This window comes from Lactuca saligna, chromosome 2 (assembly GCF_052625555.1).
Source record: "Lactuca saligna cultivar CGN05327 chromosome 2, ASM5262555v1, whole genome shotgun sequence".
NCBI classification, from domain to species: domain Eukaryota; kingdom Viridiplantae; phylum Streptophyta; class Magnoliopsida; order Asterales; family Asteraceae; genus Lactuca; species Lactuca saligna.
In genome coordinates, this window is record NC_136418.1 from 58,774,132 (window position 1) to 58,793,850 (window position 19,719).

Genomic DNA, 19,719 nt, shown 5'->3' on the forward strand with positions numbered 1-19,719 from the left:
TGTGTGTGTGTTTGCTCGGCCGAGAGTGAGAGAGAGGGGAAGAAGAAATGATATTTGAGGTGAGGTTTGCATGGAGATATGAGTTTCTTGCATGGAAGTCCTTTAGTTAATAGTGAGGTGGCATGAGAAAGTCAAACCTTTCTCTTGGGCTTGTTTTGGGCCGAAAACATGGAAGGAAAAGGAAGAAAATTGAGCCTTTGCCCCTAAGACCACTATTATGGTTAATCTTAAGTATTTATTGGCCTTATAAAATAAAATTGTGATTTTTATGTTTTAATAAGCTAGATTAGGTTAATCATGGATCAAAGCTTTCAATTTATTTCATTCTAGGCCCAATATGGCCCATAATATTGAAATAAATGAATGTGGGTCCAATTAGAGCCCAATTAGGGTTCTAAGCCCATGATAGTCCAATTGGAAGCTTATTGGTCCATTTGGATCCAATAAGGGAGTTCTAGTCCAAAGTGGACCTAAATAAGAACTTCTAGGGTTTCCAATTGTTTGTTGACCATTTGAATGATTGTATGGTGTATTTGATTGAAATTTTGTTGTTACAATCATGGGTGTTACACATGTTCTTAAGCTTTTGATTCACTTTAGCTTGAGTGTATAGTTTACAAGACACAAAAATTCCAGTTGTGACATCATCCCCCCGTTAGAGGGAATTTCGTCCCGAAATTCTGTTGGAAAGCTAGATTTGAGAATGCTAGAATAGGTGAGGGTACTTTTGCTTCATTTGATCTTCGCGTTCCCCAGTGAATTCTGGCCCACGCTTTGCGTTCCACCGTACCTTCACGATTGGGATGCGGCTCTGTTTAGTACGCTTCACCTCCCTGTCCATGATTTCGATTGGTTCTTCGACGAACAGGAGATTCTCATTGATTTCGATTTTGTCAAGAGGAATGACAAGGGTTTCGTCTGATAGGCACTTCTTTAGGTTAGAGACATGGAACACGGGGTGTACACCGTTTAGCTCTGCGGGTAATAGCAGTCTGTATGCTACTGGACCAATTCGGGCGACGATTTCGAAAGGTCCAATGTATCGCGGATTTAGTTTTCCCCGCTTCCCAAAACGAATGACTCCTTTCCAGGGCGAGACTTTTAACAGTACTTGATCACCGACCTGAAATTCCAAGGGCTTTCGGCATTTATCAGCGTAGCTCTTTTGTCGGTCACACGATGCTTGCAACCGAGCTTTGATTTGAACTATCTTTTCCGTGGTTTCACGGATGATCTCCGGTCCCGTTAGTGCTGCGTCTGTTGTGTGTGTTTTTGCTAGCTGGGTGTCACCTACTTCAACCCAACATAACGGTGATCTACATTTACATCCGTAAAGTTCTTCGAAAGGAGCCACCTTGATGCTCGAATGGTAACTATTGTTGTATGAGAATTCGATTAAGGGTAGGTGGGTATCCCAAGACTTTCCAAAGTCTATCACGCATGCGCGCAGCATATCTTCGAGCATTTGGATGGTTCGCTCGCTTTGACCATCCGTTTGTGGATGATAAGCGGTGCTCATATCGAGGTTTGCTCCCATCGCCTTATGGAGTGATTGCCAAAATCGGGACGTGAACCTACTGTCCCTATCCGAGATGATAGATGTTGGTATTCCGTGAAGTCTCACGATCTCTCGAATGTATAAACGTGTCAATCTCTCCATCTTGTACGATTCCTTAATTGGCAGGAAATGGGCAGATTTCGTCAGTCGGTCAATTATTACCCATATGTTATCTAATCCATCCGATGTTTTGGGTAGCTTGGTCACAAAATCCATAGAAATCCCTTCCCATTTCCACTCGGGAATTGCCGGTTGCTGTAACAATCCTAAGGGTTTTTGGTATTCCACCTTTACTTTGGCGCACGTAAGGCACTTAGTGACATAAGTCGCGATTTCCGCCTTCATGTTAGGCCATCAATAGTGTTGTTTAATGTCCAAATACATCTTATCGGAACCGGGATGAATGGAGTATCGCGTCTTGTGGGCTTCCTTCATGACAACATCCCTGAACCCTCCAAGTTTAGGGACCCAAATACGGTTCATGAAATAGTATACTCCATTCTCCTTTGCTTCCAGGTTCTTTTCCATTCCGCGCAATGCTTCGCTTGCTTTATTTTCCGCTTTCATAGCCTCCGGCTGGACTGATGCAATTTGAGTGGCCAGATGAGATTGAATGGTTATCGAGTGCGTTTTCGTACGGCGATTAGTGTACTCTTTTCGACTTAATGCATCAGCTACCACGTTGGCCTTACCTGGATGGTACTTGATCTCGCATTCGTAGTCGTTTAGTAATTCCACCCATCTTCGCTGTCTCATGTTCAGCTCCTTCTGGTTCAAGATGTGTTGGAGGCTCTTGTGGTCCGTGAAGATGGTGCACTTTGTACCGTACAGGTAGTGCCTCCAAATTTTTAGAGCAAAGACCACGGCTCCCAGTTCTAGGTCATGGGTCGTGTAATTTACCTCTTGCGTCTTTAGTTGGCGGGACGCATATGCTATCACTCTTCCACGTTGCATGAGAACACAACCTAAGCCCTGATTCGACGCGTCACAGTAGACCACAAAATCTTCCGTTCCTTCAGGCAAAGATAATACAGGAGCGCTACAGAGAGCTTGCTTCAAGGTTTGAAACGCAATCTCTTGTCAGTCTGTCCACTTGAATGGCACGCCCTTTTGCGTAAGCAAGGTAAGCGGCTTGGCGATCCTGGAGAAGTTTTGGATGAATCTCCTATAGTAGCCTACTAGGCCTAAGAACTGACGAATTTATGTGGGCGTAGTCGGGGTTGCCCATCCTTCCACAGCTTTGACCTTAGAGGGGTCCACATGAATTCTGTCTTGGCTAACCACGTGGCCTAGGAAATTCACACTCCGAAGCCAGAACTCACACTTGGAGAGTTTGGCGTAAAGCTTTTCCGATCGCAGGGTGTCCAAAATTTGTCGTAGATGTTGGCCATGCTCCTCTTTGCTTCGAGAATAGACGAGGATGTCATCGATAAATACAATGACGAAGTTGTCAAGGAACGGTCGACAGATTCGATTCATTAGGTCCATAAATGCGGCAGGTGCATTTGTTAGACCGAAGGGCATTACGACGAATTCATAATGTCCATAGCGGGTTCGGAAAGCGGTTTTGGGAATATCCTCTTCTCGGACCTTGAGTTGGTGGTATCCAGACCGTAGATCTATTTTGGAGAAATAACTAGCTCCTTGGAGCTGGTCGAATAGATCATCGATTCGTGGGAGTGGGTAGCGGTTTTTAACAGTGAGTTTATTCAACTCTCTGTAATCGATGCACATTCTGAAGGATCCGTCCTTCTTTTTGACAAAGAGCACCGGAGCTCCCCACGGCGAGTAGCTAGGTCGGATAAATCCCTTGTCCAAAAGTTCGCTGAGTTGGCTGGATAATTCCTGCATCTCGGCAGGAGCCAGCCGGTAGGGTGATTTAGCGAGAGGAGTTGCTCCTGGAATAAGGTCGATTCGAAACTCAACCTGTCTCTCTGGGGGTACTCCCGGGAGATCTTCAGGAAACACGTCCGGAAATTCACATGCTACGGGAATGTCTCGGACGTTAATCTCCTCCTTGGTTTTATCCACCACGTGAGCTAGGAACGCCAAATTGTTCCTTCTTAGATACTTCTGTGCTTTGATGCACGAAACGAGGCGAAGGTTCATGCTAGATTTGTCTCCGTAAATTACCAGGGTTTCGTGATTTGGGAGGCGAAGACGAACGGCCTTCTCATGGCACATAATTTCGGCATGGTGGGGGCTTAACCAGTCCATGCCGATGATCACATCGAAACTCCTAATTGACACTGGCATTAGATCTATTCGAAAGACGTGTTGATTAAGAGTTAGGGTACATCCGGTGTAGATTTCCCCAGTGGATTCGGTTCTCCCATTGGCCATTTCCACCGTATAGGTTTCATTTAGCTTTTGGGGTAGTTGTCTTAATAAATGCTTAAACTTATTGCTTACGAAGCTTCGTTCCGCTTCGGTGTCAAATAAGATGCATGCATAAGCGTGGTTTAAGGGAAACGTACCGGTAACAACAGAGGGGTCTTGAAGGGACTCACCCTTACCCATGGTCAACATCCTTCCTGTTCCTCCATTTCTTAAATTGTTGTTGTTAGGACAGTCTCGGCGGATGTGTCCAGTCTTTCCACATCCGAAGCAGGTGTAGCTAGGCCCTGTGTTATTGCCACTGGCATGGGTGTTGTTGTTGTTGCTGTTGGTTCCCTGATTTTGGTTATGGGGAGGGTAAGCCTTGCAGTACTTTGCGGTGTGACCCCTTCGGTTGCAACTGGTGCACTGAAAATCCTTGCATTCTCCATAGTGATGGAAACCACACTTGTTGCATTTGGGAAGATTACCGGAATAAGGTCTAGAAGCATTTGAAGTTGCTGAGGCTGGAGCATGTGGCGCGGCTGGAACCGGTGCGGTAACAGCATTAACCACCACTGTCTGCTGCTTCTTGGAGGTGTCGGGGCCCTAGCGCCCCTTCCGCTTATTGTTCTTTCCCCGCTTGCTATCACTTTCCTTCGTCTTCTCAGGTCAAAGAACTCGCGCGACATGCCGTACGGGGGTCGCTGTCCCTGCTGTCTGCTCCATCTCCAAAGATCAATACCCCAGGGCGGTGTAGGACCAGTGGGGCCTACGCGATAGGCAGGTACTCTGATCGGGTAAGGGGGGTTGATGACTTCGGACTCCGCATCCGAATCACCCCCTTCTCCATCATCAGCATCCTCCTCGAGGCTTCCTTCATCTTCCTCTGATTCAGCCGGCTCGCCATCAACTTCGGCCTCCGGTTCCCCGTCAGATTCCTCTTCGGGGTCTTCCTCGGGCTCCTCCTCAGGCCCTTCCTCGGGCTCCTCCTCTAGCCATCCGTTGTTCCCCTGATTAGGGAAGTAGGGGTCTCCAGGGTGATGAAAACCAGCCATGTGGTCTGCGAGAGTGCGTAATTATGCTAACGTTATTCCTAGGATGCTACAATTATTGCATAGATCAAGTAGGCGTTCTCTTTTCGGTGGTAGGGGTATGGTTTTAGATTCCCTAGAAATCCCGATCTCATCAGGACGTGTGTTAGTTTTACGTTGGAGAGAATGTAGTTGATCAGGCTGCATTCACTCCTTGGTATCACTAAGAACAGTTCCCGAATTAACCGAGACACTAGTATTATTTTTGTTTGGTTCGGCGTTATGTTCCTATTCCTAGTGCAAGCAAGGGTGTTTTATTCACTTGTTTTTTTCAGAGTTATGTTAGTCCCTCTTTTTGGTTTATAGTTGCATATCCATGTGTGGCTAGATATGCTAGTTCACTATAAACAAGGCTCTGATACCAACCTGTCACACCCCCGAACCAGACGGCGGAAACGTCCGAGGGCTATCGTGACTCAATTGAATACCATCACATTGCATATACATGAAACATAACATTATACATAACCAACATTTGGAATGATACAACTGTTAGCGTTTACATCCATTACATTGTTCCCAAAACATGACATTCTCAAAAATAACTGTTTGCTACTAAATTAAACCACAGCAAAACGTCATAGAGTACAATTCATCCTCCACTTTATCTGTTACCTGAGAATACAAGTATTTTGAAAAACGTCAACATATGAAATGTTGGTGAGTTCATAAGTAATGTTTGAAATCCAATGTTTGTAATGTTTTGAGAAACACCAGAAAATCCGATATTTTCTGAAAATAGTAAAGTCAAAAATGTGTGAAGATCCATAGGTATGCTTGTTTGTTTCTATACTTGTAAAATTTGTTCATTTAAAAATTTGTGTGTATTCCGAATCCGTATGTATTGAAATACCCTAGGAAAACCCGATGCTTTCCAAATTCGTACATTGAAACAATTGCAACGTGTGAAGTTGTCGGTACCAGGCGACGTTGGATTATTGTTGAGCATGATTATTTGCTACAAACACACGTTACACAAACGACTAGTCTATAGCGATACTAACGATCCCGAAGGCGTCGTCAGTACTAATCACGTTCTCCAACCGCCCTGACTACGTGTAGTCCCACACCCGAAGAGAACGAGGACACGAAGGCCTCAATAACTCCATTAGCCGGTTGGGGATAAAAGGTACGAGGGGTCCCAGACCCGCCTCGCATGAAAAGGTAGACTTTACTAGCAATACCAAAGGACCCTTGGGGACCATTAGTATACAAGCCATTGAAAGTCCTTATACGTTATGTCGGATCGGTGAAACCCAACACTTCGTAAGAGAGAGGTCTTCGGGCCTTAAGATCAGGTCATTGGGCTAGCTAGGCTCAACGAACAAGATTTTACACTTTTGGGGCCCAAAGGTGGTGCGTAGACGTCTGTGCACACTCGCATGTATAGTGACTTCCCAATCATTATCGTAATGTCGTAATGCCATAGTGTCGTCGTGTTAGTAATTTCGGATTTTTATTGGTTCGAGACCGAACCAATTCGTTTGACAACGACTTTTGGTGTTGTAATGTATTGTATTTCGTCGATAGTTGTGGTATCATCATTTGATCAAATTGCATGTATTGAACTAGCCTTGAGAATTTTCTGTTTTCAGCCCCTCATTATTTGTAAAAATTTACTTTTTCAACCCTTTATTTAAAAACTTTCCGGTTTGGTCCTTAAATCAATTTTTTTTTGACATTTTAATACTAAAAATTATTGAAATAAGTATTTTCCAGCATATTTTTCATAGAAAATAGCTTAAGTCCCTGAATTTCAGTTTTTCTCGGCTATAACCCTTCTTTTTCAAAAGTTTGACAATTTTGGCCCAATTTGAAATTTTTTTGCAACTTTAGTCCTTTTTAAATTTAAAAAGCATTTTAAACCTTTGAAAAGGACTTGGAACACTTATAGTCCACTATTTTATAGGAAAATGCAGTTTTGACCCTCCAAAACAGAAAATCTCGCATAATGGGCCTCATTGGGCCTAAAATGTCCTTTTTAGCCCATTAAGCTTGAAGTTTATGTTTTTAATCCTCTAAATAAGTATATTTCCAGAAATTTCTTTATTGAAACTGTTTTGACATAGTTCAACCATCAAAGTTCGTGATTTGTCAATTTAGGCCCTTAAAGTTTGTATTTTTCGCATTTTAGGTCCAAAAATGGTGTTTTTAGCTCAAAGAAATTGTTACTAAACCATATAACCACTTTTCTAGAAATACTTTGTATGTAGAAGCATAATTGATGCTAGAGTCTTTTAACTAGAGGTATATCTCGGTTTTGAGGGGTTTTATGACTATATCCAACATTATAACACACAAAAATCACACATATAAGCATGGAATCATACCAAGCATACAAAATACATATAGATCTACACTTTCACTTGTATTCCCCCCCCCCCCCCCCAAAAAAAAAAAAACTCATGAAAACCGAAAATAGGGGTTATGAAGCTCACCTTGTTTGAAGCTTTCGGTTTTTGAAGAGAATATGGAAGAAAGTTTGGTGATTTTCGGCCTTAGCACCCCTTGATGAAGATCTCGAGTTTGGTGACTTCTAAGGTGCATGATCACAAGTTGGAATAGATTTAGAAGAGGTTTTTGATGGAGTGAAGTAGCTAGATCATGGATATAAGTAAAAACTTACCTAAGATGATGATTAACTTGCAAGATCCTCTTGAAAGCTTCTTAGATTCACGAAAATTTTGAAGAAGGAGGGAGGATTGTTATTCTACACTTAGAGAGTTTGGAAGAGATTTTTGTGGTGTGTGTGTGTGTGTGTTTGCTCGGCCGAGAGTGAGAGAGAGAGAGGAAGAAGAAATGATATTTGAGGTGAGGTTTGCATGGAGATATGAGTTTCTTGCATGGAAGTCCTTTAGTTAATAGTGAGGTGGCATGAGAAAGTCAAACCTTTCTCTTGGGCTTGTTTTGGGCTGAAAACATGGAAGGAAAAGGAAGAAAATTGGGCCTTTGCCCCTAAGACCACTATTAGGGTTAATCTTAAGTATTTATTGGCCTTATAAAATAAAATTGTGATTTTTATGTTTTAATAAGCTAGATTAGGTTAATCATGGATCAAAGCTTTCAATTTATTTCATTCTAGGCCCAATATGGCCCATAATATTGAAATAAATGAATGTGGATCCAATTAGAGCCCAATTAGGGTTCTAAGCCCATGATAGTCCAATTGGAAGCTTATTGGTCCATTTGGATCCAATAAGGGAGTTCTAGTCCAAAGTGGACCTAAATAAGAACTTCTAGGGTTTCCAATTGTTTGTTGACCATTTGAATGATTGTATGGTGTATTTGATTGAAATTTTGTTGTTACAATCATGGGTGTTACACATGTTCTTAAGCTTTTGATTCACTTTAGCTTGAGTGTATAGTTTACAAGACACAAAATTTCCAGTTGTGACACAATCCTACCCGTATAACTCGCTGAGTACCCAATTCGTTCCGAAGTCGTTTATGGGTTAAAGTAATTAAACTTATGTGTTTAATTGATGCTAATTAGTGTCCAAACCTCTTAGGAACTCATGAATTTAGCCCAAAATGTTTATTTTATAAACATCAATAATATCCTCGCTGGATTACGGAAATTTAATCTGGTGCGACCAAAAGTGCCGTTTAATGCCAGTATCGGGTAGAATTCCACCGTCTTCAAGTTTCTCAACCTATATAAACGCGTTTAACCTCTCACTTGAAGCTTTTGCTTCCCCTATCTAATCTCTCTCTAACCTCTCTCCTAGTTCCAAGTTTAAGGGTCCAAATCATCAATTTTAGGCTCCAAATCTTTGAGGTACCTTCCCTAACTTGATATGTAACCTCCCTAGCCTTCAAATTTGAGTTCAAAACATGGAATAGGACCACATTCTTGAGTTTATGGCCCTGGAGCAGTCCTAGGACGTGAACTCTTATGAAATGGGTTTTAGAGCAATAAAACCCTTCCAAACCACAATTGGACCTTAGATATGGCTAAATGACTTCATGGAATGGACATAAAACATTTTAGACATGGATTTTGAGGGATTTGAAGGAGTTTATGGCCAAGGAATATGCTTGGGCTGTAAACTCATATATATGGGGTTTTTATGACCTTAAACCCTTCCAAATCACTAATAAGGCTTAGATACGAATTTTAGAATATTGGTTTTAGCCTTAACACACCTTAAACATATTATTTGAGGGACAATTGAGAGTTTATGGCCAAGACTTATTCTTGGGCTGTAAACCCTTCATTTTGGGGTGTAAACTCATCTAAAGGTGTCAGAATGCCACCTAAACACCCCTAAAGCCTTGGAGTGAATTTTAGAAGTCCTTACAAACAAGCTTTTGGCCTTACAACATCATGAAACACCCCTTAGAAGAGTTTATGGCCATGAGGGGGGTCTCATGGGCCGTAAACTCCAAAAACACCCCAAATATTCCATAAAAATTCATGTAAGGCCTTGAAATAATTTTCGCAATCACATGTGATTTGTTTGGAATCAAAAACACAACTTTTCATGGGTTTATAGGAGTTTACAGCCATGGGTCCTATGCTAGGCTGTAAAATCCCTTAAATAAGTCCAATTGGTGTTTAAAAATTATTCCAAGTCCTTAAACCAAAGTCTAGCATTTATCCCTAAGTGTTTGAAGTCATTTTGCACCATAAACCACCCCACCATGAGTTTATGGCCGTAAACTCATGGGGAATGGGTGTTATAGACCAAAAACTCTTGTATTAGTTTACTCATGGGGAGTAAACTCAAATTCCAAGTCCCTAGTGCCATTTCATATCCGTAGATGTCACCCGGGTCCTTCCAAACACATGAAATGAAGTGTTTTTGCGACTAAAAGTGTTTGTCCTAACAATTAAATAATCTAAGTCCTATTTATATACAAATGTGTATCTTTTCATTATACATAGGAACCTCGTGCATTTTCAAGTCCCGAACCATCGCTTAACGTCTGAAATCGTCACATTTCTCGTCCGGTGAGTTCATACCCCTACCCTTTTTCACTGTTTTTCACTGTTTTCTGGGGGAATACAAGCAAACTATAACTGTTTTCAAAACATAACATTGATGTGTTTCAATTAATATCTGAAAATTTTATAAACACTTTTACCCCTTATGTATTTTGCTCAGCATAAGAGAGGTTTTATCAACTACAACTAAATGAATTTAGCTAAGGAATCAAACTAATCAAATTATTATGGGAATAATTTGGGGGTTCTTTAGTCTCATTTTATCATGTATTGATATGTTTATAAAGTTATTAGATAAACTATGTCCGATTCAGTTTATCTTCGTATTATTTAATATATTGTCAGATAGTTTCATTGTATGTATCTGTATTCACTGTATTATGTTTCGTATTCTTTGTATGTTTGATATCGTATGAGAACCCTGTGAATAGTTTAGTACTAGTTTGTGAGTTAGTCACTACCCTTTATGGATGATGAGTAAATCCTCCCTGGAAGTGTAACCAGAGTCTCCTGGAGGGAGAGCGAGGGATTTGTGAATAGATCTATTCGGGACTGACAATCCCACACCTTAACTGCTAGCTACAGTTAGGCGGGCACGCCTAGGGTGACAAATTCTGGATATCATCCGACATTTGAAAAGCGTCAAGGAGGTCTCGTTGTCGTAACAGCATGCTTACCTGACTCACAATACGTATTAATTTATGTCTATTCACGTCTTGGGTTTTTATTTGTGTATGATTCCATTTCATATCTACTTTTGTATTATATCTATAACTTATACGGGATAGTAATCCCACGGTTTTGGATCTATATCTAGTCCGAGATAGTAATCCCATGGTTTTCACTTTATATCTAGTTCGGGATAGTAATCCCATGATTTTAATCTGTATTTATTACGGGATGATGATCCCATGGTTTTGAATCTGTATCTAGTTCGGGGTAGTAGTCCCAGGGTTTCCAATCCATATTTATATATATATATATATATATATATATATATATATATATATATATATATATATATATATATATATCAAACTACTTTGTGTCTAGTCCGGGATAGTAGTCCTATGGTTTTCAAACTATATGTTCATGTATATCAAACTATCTTATATCTAGTTTCAGGATAGTGATCCCATGATTCTTAGTATATAGTTTTGTGTATTAAACTATACTTTGTGAACTTACACTTAGGAAAACATGGGGTTTTCCTGGGATAATATAACAACACATAAACCACTTAAGAAAGGAATGGATAACTAAACTAACTTTACATAAGGAAAATATGGGATTTTCCTGGAATGACATAACAAACTATTTTCAAAATCGTAACAAAGGATAAACAAACCGTTCACATAAGAAAATATGGGATTTTCTTGGATAACAAACCTTTTTCGGAAAACTAAAGGAAACTGGTACATTTTCAGAAAACAAACATCTTATGAACTCACCAGCTTTATGTTGATTTTCGAACTGCTTGTATTCTCAGGTCCACGTTAGACAGGTACCCGACGATATCTTTTGGTGAAGACGGAGTGCTCCGATGACTCGTCTCAATTTTGTTTCATATCATATATGTCTAAAAACTTGTACAACTTACTTTTGAAACAATGTAAACTTTCAAATATATGTAATGTAATGGTTGTTTACTTTGATTACTATGTGCATTGGATTTGATACTCAACGTGGAGTCAACCCCGGAAACGTTTCCGCCTTTGGTTTTCTGGGTGTGACAGAGAGGCTGCCTATATTCAGGGTATAAGGATATTTAGAGAAAGGAGTAAGAGACTAATTGGACTTAGTCAAATTACCTACTTGGACAAAGTGTTGAAAATGTTCAACATGCATAATTCCAAGAGAGGGGACTTACCGATCCAGAGCAATGCCAAACTGAGTAAAAATCATAGTTCGAGTATAGAGGCTGAGATGAGTCGATTACCATATGCTTCCACTGTTGGCTCGATCATGTATGTTATAACTTGTACTCGCCCTGATGTGGCATTTGCTTTGAGCATGGTCAACAAATATCAAGGGAATCCTGGCAAGGCTCACTACTCTATGGTGAAAAACATTCTCAAGTACCTGCAGAGGACTAAGGACTGGGTCCTTACCCTTGGTGGAAGTGATGACTTGAGAGTGGTGGGGTATAGTGACACCAACTTTCAAACTGACAGAGATAACTTCCGATCTCAGTCGGGTTGGGTGTTTACCCTCAATGGAGGAGCAATTACTTGGAAAAGTTCCAAGCAAGAGACGGTAGTTGATTCCACGTGCGAATCAGGGTACATAGCACCAAGCGAAGTGAAGAAGTGTTGGGTTAGGAGCATTCTAACACTCCTATGGTGTGCATGCAACCCTAAATACCTTGGATCTATGTTTTCTCTATTATACATGCAAATATGAATATTCCAAGTTATTAACCTATAAAGCATACAATCTTTGATACTTGGGTAATAAAACAAGTTAGAAGTCATACCTTGTTGATGTAGCTTGACTTCATGAAGCTTGAGTGCCTAGTGCCCCAAGTGTGACACCTCAAATGGTTCACACAACACCATGAACACTTGGAATAACCTTGAGAATAAGGATACTTTGATTCTCTCTAATGAAATCGGCTAGCCCTCTTAGTGTACCCACACTAGTGCTAATTTCACCAACCAATGACATCTTTATATAGTGTGGAGATAAGGGTTAAACACATTACCTTTTCATTTCATATGATCCATGGGTTAAACACTCCATGGACTATCCATGAAGGCTTAGCCCAACCTAAATGAACTTGGCCCAACACACACACACACACACACACACACACACATATATATATATATATATATATATATATATATATATATAAGATTCCATATTTAAATAGTTCCTTTCGATCACTTAATTAATTATAAATTAATTCTTGATCAATACTAATTAAATAATATGATTATATATTAATATATTAGAACTTATAATATATTAATATAAATCACTAGTATCCTTTTTTTCCTCATCTTGTCAATCGAATTGTCCCGATGCCATGCAACCCAAATGGACCATGCCGGGTCGGGTGAAGTCTTACCAATTATAGTTATGGACGTAGACATTAATCCAACATTCTCCCACTTGGATAAGTCTAAAACTATTATTGAGTATGACTTCAAAACTTGACTAGCAATCGTAGCACTCAAAAGCTTCTGTCGAACTCTGACCTTGTCGATGACTTGTCCATTAGATTAGTGATCATATATTCCTCCATGCTAGATATCATATGGACTGAGACATCGATTATAAGTCATTCTCTCTGTCCATTTGTTGTTTCTCGATTTCCGATTTATGATGAATGACTGATTGAACAAATCAAATCATTCCTAGCTTGGCCAAGCACTCACATGTGTCATCACTAAATCATCGAGGGGCCCACAGACATCGCTTTTATCCTGAACATAAAAGGAATGGATAAACTTCGAGTCATATGGCTTGTTCTACTACTTGTTGAATCATACACAAAGGCACGTTTTATAACATCGAGTTACCAATGCGTTTTGGTGCAATCAATGTATAACCAACTCATAGTAACAACTCATATCTCTAGGTTTGAATAATATAAGATATTATCATCTCATGATCACTCGTGATAAAATCCATGAAGTGATTCAAATGAGCATGGGTTGAATCTAATACTCATAACTTATGAGCACTCGTGAATGTTATAGCGCCTATTGGCTATGTCCCATACCTTGGACATCTACAAACCCGATTCATGACAGTCTTGATTCATATCTACTTCCAACATATGACCACCTGTGGATAGTTTGAATAACATAGTCATTCGAGAAGAATGACCTAGTTATTCTGGAAGTCAAAACATGAAAATTGAAACACAAGAATAATCAAATCCAATATGGTCTCAGAACTTGTGAATATAAATAAAACACCTTTTATTTATCACCATATTATTACACATTATTCATTGCATACTATTTTAGCTATCAACTTTATACTTGAATTAAAACAGTAGTTGCCCCATTCTCCCAGCATGTGCTCTATGTTTTCTAAACACTAGTCATGCCATACACCAAGTATGCACACTATGTTTCTCCAAACATTAGTTATGTCATACAACAAGTATACACACTATGTTTGTCTATGATCTTTACTTTGTGAAATAGATCGAACATAATCCAATGATTCTCATTTCACAGTCCCAAATCCTTACTACAAATGCAAGAATTCCAAATTCCTGCCACTTACCAAAATCTGTTACATTTTAAACTTATATGCACTGATCGTCTTGTAATGATTATGTACAAAGTCACAAAGACTTGTCAAAAAACATTACAGAGTATTCCAATGGAGATCAAGTCCCTAGAAACATCCTTCTTGCTTTAAGTTTTCTAATCTTACACATATTGAATAATTTCCAACATGAAACATTTCCATATTCCATTTTGACTATCATTTCTAAACAAGAGTTGCCTACTCACAAAATATGCCAATATAGTCCTTCCAAAATGAACATTATACTTCAAACTGTCCTAGAGCAACCAATATTTGGTAAACCTTAGATTGTCCTCGACAATTGCTTAATCAGTTTAGTCATATCAAATTCTAGACTTTTCCCCTCTTAATGGTCTGAGCATTTGGAAAAATTTAGAAAGGATGAATATTATAGCACATGTAGTCGATCATATATCCAAAGCATATGGGACATGATTCATGATGTCTCACATAAAGACATGATACTAGACCAGCCTTTTGCTATAATATTTCTATTTCTATTTGCCAAGTTCTCATAATTCAGATTATGAAAATGGATGCCGTAATCATAATCGAATTTAGAACGCAAGTAATGGACCTATATACAGAATTTCCTTATGTTGAACTATTCCAACATAAAACTAATATATATATATATATATATATATATATATATATTCTTGACTAAATACGATTAAAACCTCAATCTAAGCTTTTAGAATTGAAATCAAGTATAATCTCGTCTCCCTTAATTATAGCAAAACAACTTTTCAACCCCTGAACTTTTGTTTTTCTATAATTAACATTGCTAACTTGCAATACTAATCATAATTATCATGCTCCCACTAACATGATGATTATTAGCATAACACTTATGCTCCCACTAGCTTTGACATGTACTTAGAAATCAGCTGGACTTCTAGAAATCAATACTTTATTGAGTTCCTTACCAAAGTTCATATTTCTGATACGAGATGCTTTGATAAACTTTATCAAAATAATAAACCTCTCCTTAGATAGCACACATGTGTGTCTAAACAATTTCAGAACTATGAAAAGGTATGTTGTAATCATAGTCTCAATTGTTTAGACCTTTGCCACTTCTCACAAGTCCATGTTAGTGTGCCCGTTAACCACACACGCTCCACTAACAACTTTGAGAATGCAAATATCACAATTGCTATCTACTTAAAATCTACTTAGTGAAAGTGTTTCTTCACCATCATTTTCATGAATCGAATATAAACCTTATGACACTTAGATTTTATGGTGTATGTGTTCCTATCAATGTGAATTTTTCAAAAAAAACCATAATCACAAGACAAGGTTAATGACAAATCGAAACTCATATGGATTGAACTTGTGTAGTCTTCAATTCTTGCCACCTGGCAGCTCAAGAGCCTACCATTGCTTCCATGTAGTTGTGCAACCAATTGAGAACTCTCAGAACTCCTATGCAAAGCCAACTTTAACTGGGATAGGCACATAAATGTCAACACGATAGGTTATAAACCTCAAGTCGTGTGCTAGTGAGGAACTTCAGGTTTTATTCCCAATTAGTTCTTGAGACTTTCAAGACCTTTAAGAATCTCACTTTCCTCTTGACATATATGACTCTCTTGCCAAATATTCAAGAGATAGTGCGGATTCTCTATCAAGACAAACACCTTACACAATTGGCCTCAGTTGGTCTTTGTTTTATCCAAAACATCACAACTTACCAATTTCAAATGTATACGAGTAGAAAACATTTTACTCTTACATTTGACTAGTGTTAACAAACCTTCTTTAAGATATGTCACTTTACAATCTTGGAGTATGACTCTACGACTTGTTTTGGAACGATGTATGAATCATCTTCTTGATTTAACCACTTCAACAATTCATGACTCCTCTATTTAGTTATAAGAATGCCCTAAGATTTCCTTAGAGGATGAATTGTGATATGGTTTCTTAATCATTAAGATGATCACAAACATGATCCAAAAGTACTCTCCCATCTTTTTAGATTTGAGAAACTTTTTTTCTTTCTGTCAAATTTGATTATTCTCATTCGTTCTGCCATACATTGAAGCTTTTTCAGTGTTTCAGAATTATACTTAAACTTGTACGTATAATCATATTTACTAGGCTTTAGTAAATTCATAACGAATAGTCTTTGTGGTGGACCTGATCAGCACACACCCAAGTGTACCCGATCCCTTTGTCCTTCTCTTGACTCACATATACATGTGAACAAGGAATTAGTCTTAATTTTCCAAAGATGAAAATTCTCATTCATCATACTATACAACTTGCATGATTCCATGTTTTGGTCCAATTTGAAACTTGTGTGATGAAATTTTTTCCTTATTTGGCAAATTTAGACACTACCACAAATAAAAGAATCAAATTCCCTTTCCAATATTGCTATTACAAGAATCATATAAGCAACAACTTTTCATAAATTCCATTGTAAGGATACCTAAAATAAATAAAATCAAAAAATTTCCTTTTGTTTTAAAACTTTGTGGAAAAACTTATCCTTACAATCCATTTGAAAACCTTGTTGTTATCTATTCCTAAGCAATATATATCATAACTCTTAAGTAACAGCCCAAAATTCTGATCATCGAATCATGCGAACAAAATCCATATTTGCGAATAGAATTAGCATATACTTCCTTTAAGTTTCCTCTCTTTTCTTTGATTCTTAAAACATCAACATGTGACCCAATCAAATAATGTAATAAGAATCTCCAAATAGAAAGTTAATAGAGTTAGACAGTGGACTTTACATGAAGTAGAGTCAAAGTTTTGACTTTACCTTCCTTATAATCTTTCAGGTAAATTTGGCAGTTTCGCAACCAATGTTGCTTCCTTTGGCAGTAAAGACATATGGACCCTTTGGAAATAGTACATGGGACTATCACAGACTTAGCATTTCACTTTACCATTTGGTCAACCGAGTTGACTATGGCCGATCCCTTTCCATTGGGAAGAGAAAGCTTTTTCCGTATTTCCAATGTTACCATTGCCAAAGTCCATTGAAGGTTTGGGAAGTTGTTATTCTAATCAAAATTGCTTTACTAGTCCTCAAATCATTGCTGATTTAGCATCACCAAGCAAATAGATAAGATCATTAAGGGTCTTGTCATAGTCTATTTCATAGGATTCCCAAAGGAATTCACTATGTGACTTAGAAAGTGATTGAACATCAACTTTCTGTAGACTTTGACGCCCAACTCTCCTGAATTGTCAATATGTGACTTCATCTCCAAGATGTGATCACACATAGACCTTGTTTGCCAATAGGGCTTGAGTGACCTTAAACTTTTCAAGAACTTGTGGGTTAAGGAGAATAATTGGAGGAGGTGAAAGAATTATGATTTCCATGAGACACCATCTTCATTTATGAAAACTTGTTTCAAGAGATTTGGGAAGATCATGGATGTCTAAACCAAACATCTTTTGGGAGATATTCAAGTAAGTTGATTTAAGTCCTTAATATAACACCCAATATGAAATATTAAGGATAGGACCCGACACAATATTTTTATAACTTGGAAGAGGGATGTCGTAATCCAAGCTATAAAATATTTGAAGGTAGGTGAATGACGATTCACCAATTTCCACCACGAAAATGAAATAATTTATTAGGTTTTACATGGATTTGAAATTCCTAGATCTTTTGAGATTCATTGAACTGTTCAATGGTATGTTTCAATCTCGAGTGTGCCCTCTCAAATTTTGTCACTGGGATGCCGAGGATCACAAAACAAGGTGTGAATAACCATGCAAATATAGTTAGTACCCTTTTACCCCTTAATCGATGTTCCGGTTAACCACACGAGCTCCACTGATACTATCATAAACATTAAGTCACCCTTTTCCTACCTTGTTAAATCCAGGTTAGTGTGCCGGTTAACCACACACGCTCCACTAACGACTTAAGCAAAATGAAATGTGTAATTTCATTGGTTACTACCAAATTCACATTTTCCTAAGTAACTAAGATTGGGAATTAATAAAAGGTTTAGTTACTTAGTATTTATCATTAATAATTTTAAAGAAGGGAGAATTATAGTCCTTGTCCTACCTATTCCGCTAACGACCCTCCACCAGTCAAGGAAGTGGCGGGTGAGAATGGACACCCATTAAGCTGCCATTTTATAGGCAACAACCTTATACCCCCCCCCCCCCTTATAGACTAGCTTCGTGAATGAGGCCTGCTAATCGTAAGACTGACTTGCTATTATACACACACACACACACACACACACATATATATATATATATATTATTAACTTATAATATTATAAAGAATAAGGGTTGAATTTGAACTTTTAAAATTTTAAGGGCTTAACTTGGAATTAAAGTATTCATGAGGGAAACTTTACAAATTCCAAAACTTGAGGGAAAGTTTTGAAAATATTCGAAACCATTTAATTCCATAACTTATGTGTTTAAAGTAGTTTTAGTTAAAAACTCTTCAAGTTCCATAACTTTAGGACAATTTATGGAAGACTTTAAACTATTAAAGAATGTAACTCTTCTTCTTTTGTAATTTATGGAACTAATTAAGGTTACAAATTTTCATTATTTAATGAAGAGACTCTTGAACCTCCATAACTTGAGGACAAGTTATGGAGTCATAAAACCATTTAATGAGGACAAGACTCTTCATTTTGTAACATTTGCCAAGTTTTTATGAGTTTTTAGAAACTTAAATGTGACCTTTCATGTAATTTGAGGACAAGTTACACAAACACATTTTAGAATCAACTCTTATATTAAAATGGATTAAAGACACATAATCAATTAACTTTTCTATTAATCTAAGCAACTCATATGAAGAAAGATAATTCACATCAAACTTTTTCATGTAATTAACATAACTTTTAACCTAATACAAAAAATGAATCTATTGAAAATTATCTTTGAAATTGGATTAGCATGAACATTACCGCATCAAAAATAAGTTTATAAGGTCAAAAACAGCTTAGGGTAATGTTCCTAGTCCAATTCCAACCAAAACAGTCGAATATATGATGTCTGGGGGTCCAACTCATCGAGTGCATGAACCAACTCAGCGAGTTGGATGCATTTTGCATTGGACTCGTCGAGTCCCTTCATGGACTCGGCGAGTTTGCTATGCAGACAGGAACAAAACTCGATTTTTTAGCTAAATTTGCAAGTATAACAAGAAAACAAGCCTAGGCTCTGATACCACTATTGGGTTATGAGCATTCTAACACTCCTATGGTGTACATGCAACCCTAAATACCTTGGATCTATGGTTTTTATATTATACATGCAAATATGAATATTCCAAGGTGTTACCCTATCTAGCATACAATCTCTGATACTTGGGTAATAAAACAAGTTAGAAGACATCCCTTGTTGATGTAGCTTGTCTTCATGAAGCTTGAGTGCCTAGTGCCCCAAGTGTGACTCCTCAAATGGTTCACACAACACCATGAACACTTTGAATAACCTTGAAAATAAGGATACTTTGATTCTCTCTAATACAATCGGCTAGCCCTCTTAGTGTATCCATACTAGTGCTAATT

General features: G+C 38.2%; 1 long non-coding RNA gene across 1 annotated transcript; it reads right to left on the reverse strand.

The window, feature by feature from the left end:
- Positions 1-5,533: 5,533 nt before the first annotated feature.
- Positions 5,534-7,678, reverse strand: LOC145028895 (uncharacterized). The gene is made up of 3 exons (XR_013676244.1): positions 7,595-7,678; positions 7,407-7,504; positions 5,534-5,583 (listed from the first exon to the last, which is right to left on the reverse strand). It is a non-coding gene; the product is annotated as an uncharacterized LOC145028895 (long non-coding RNA).
- Positions 7,679-19,719: the final 12,041 nt, after the last annotated feature.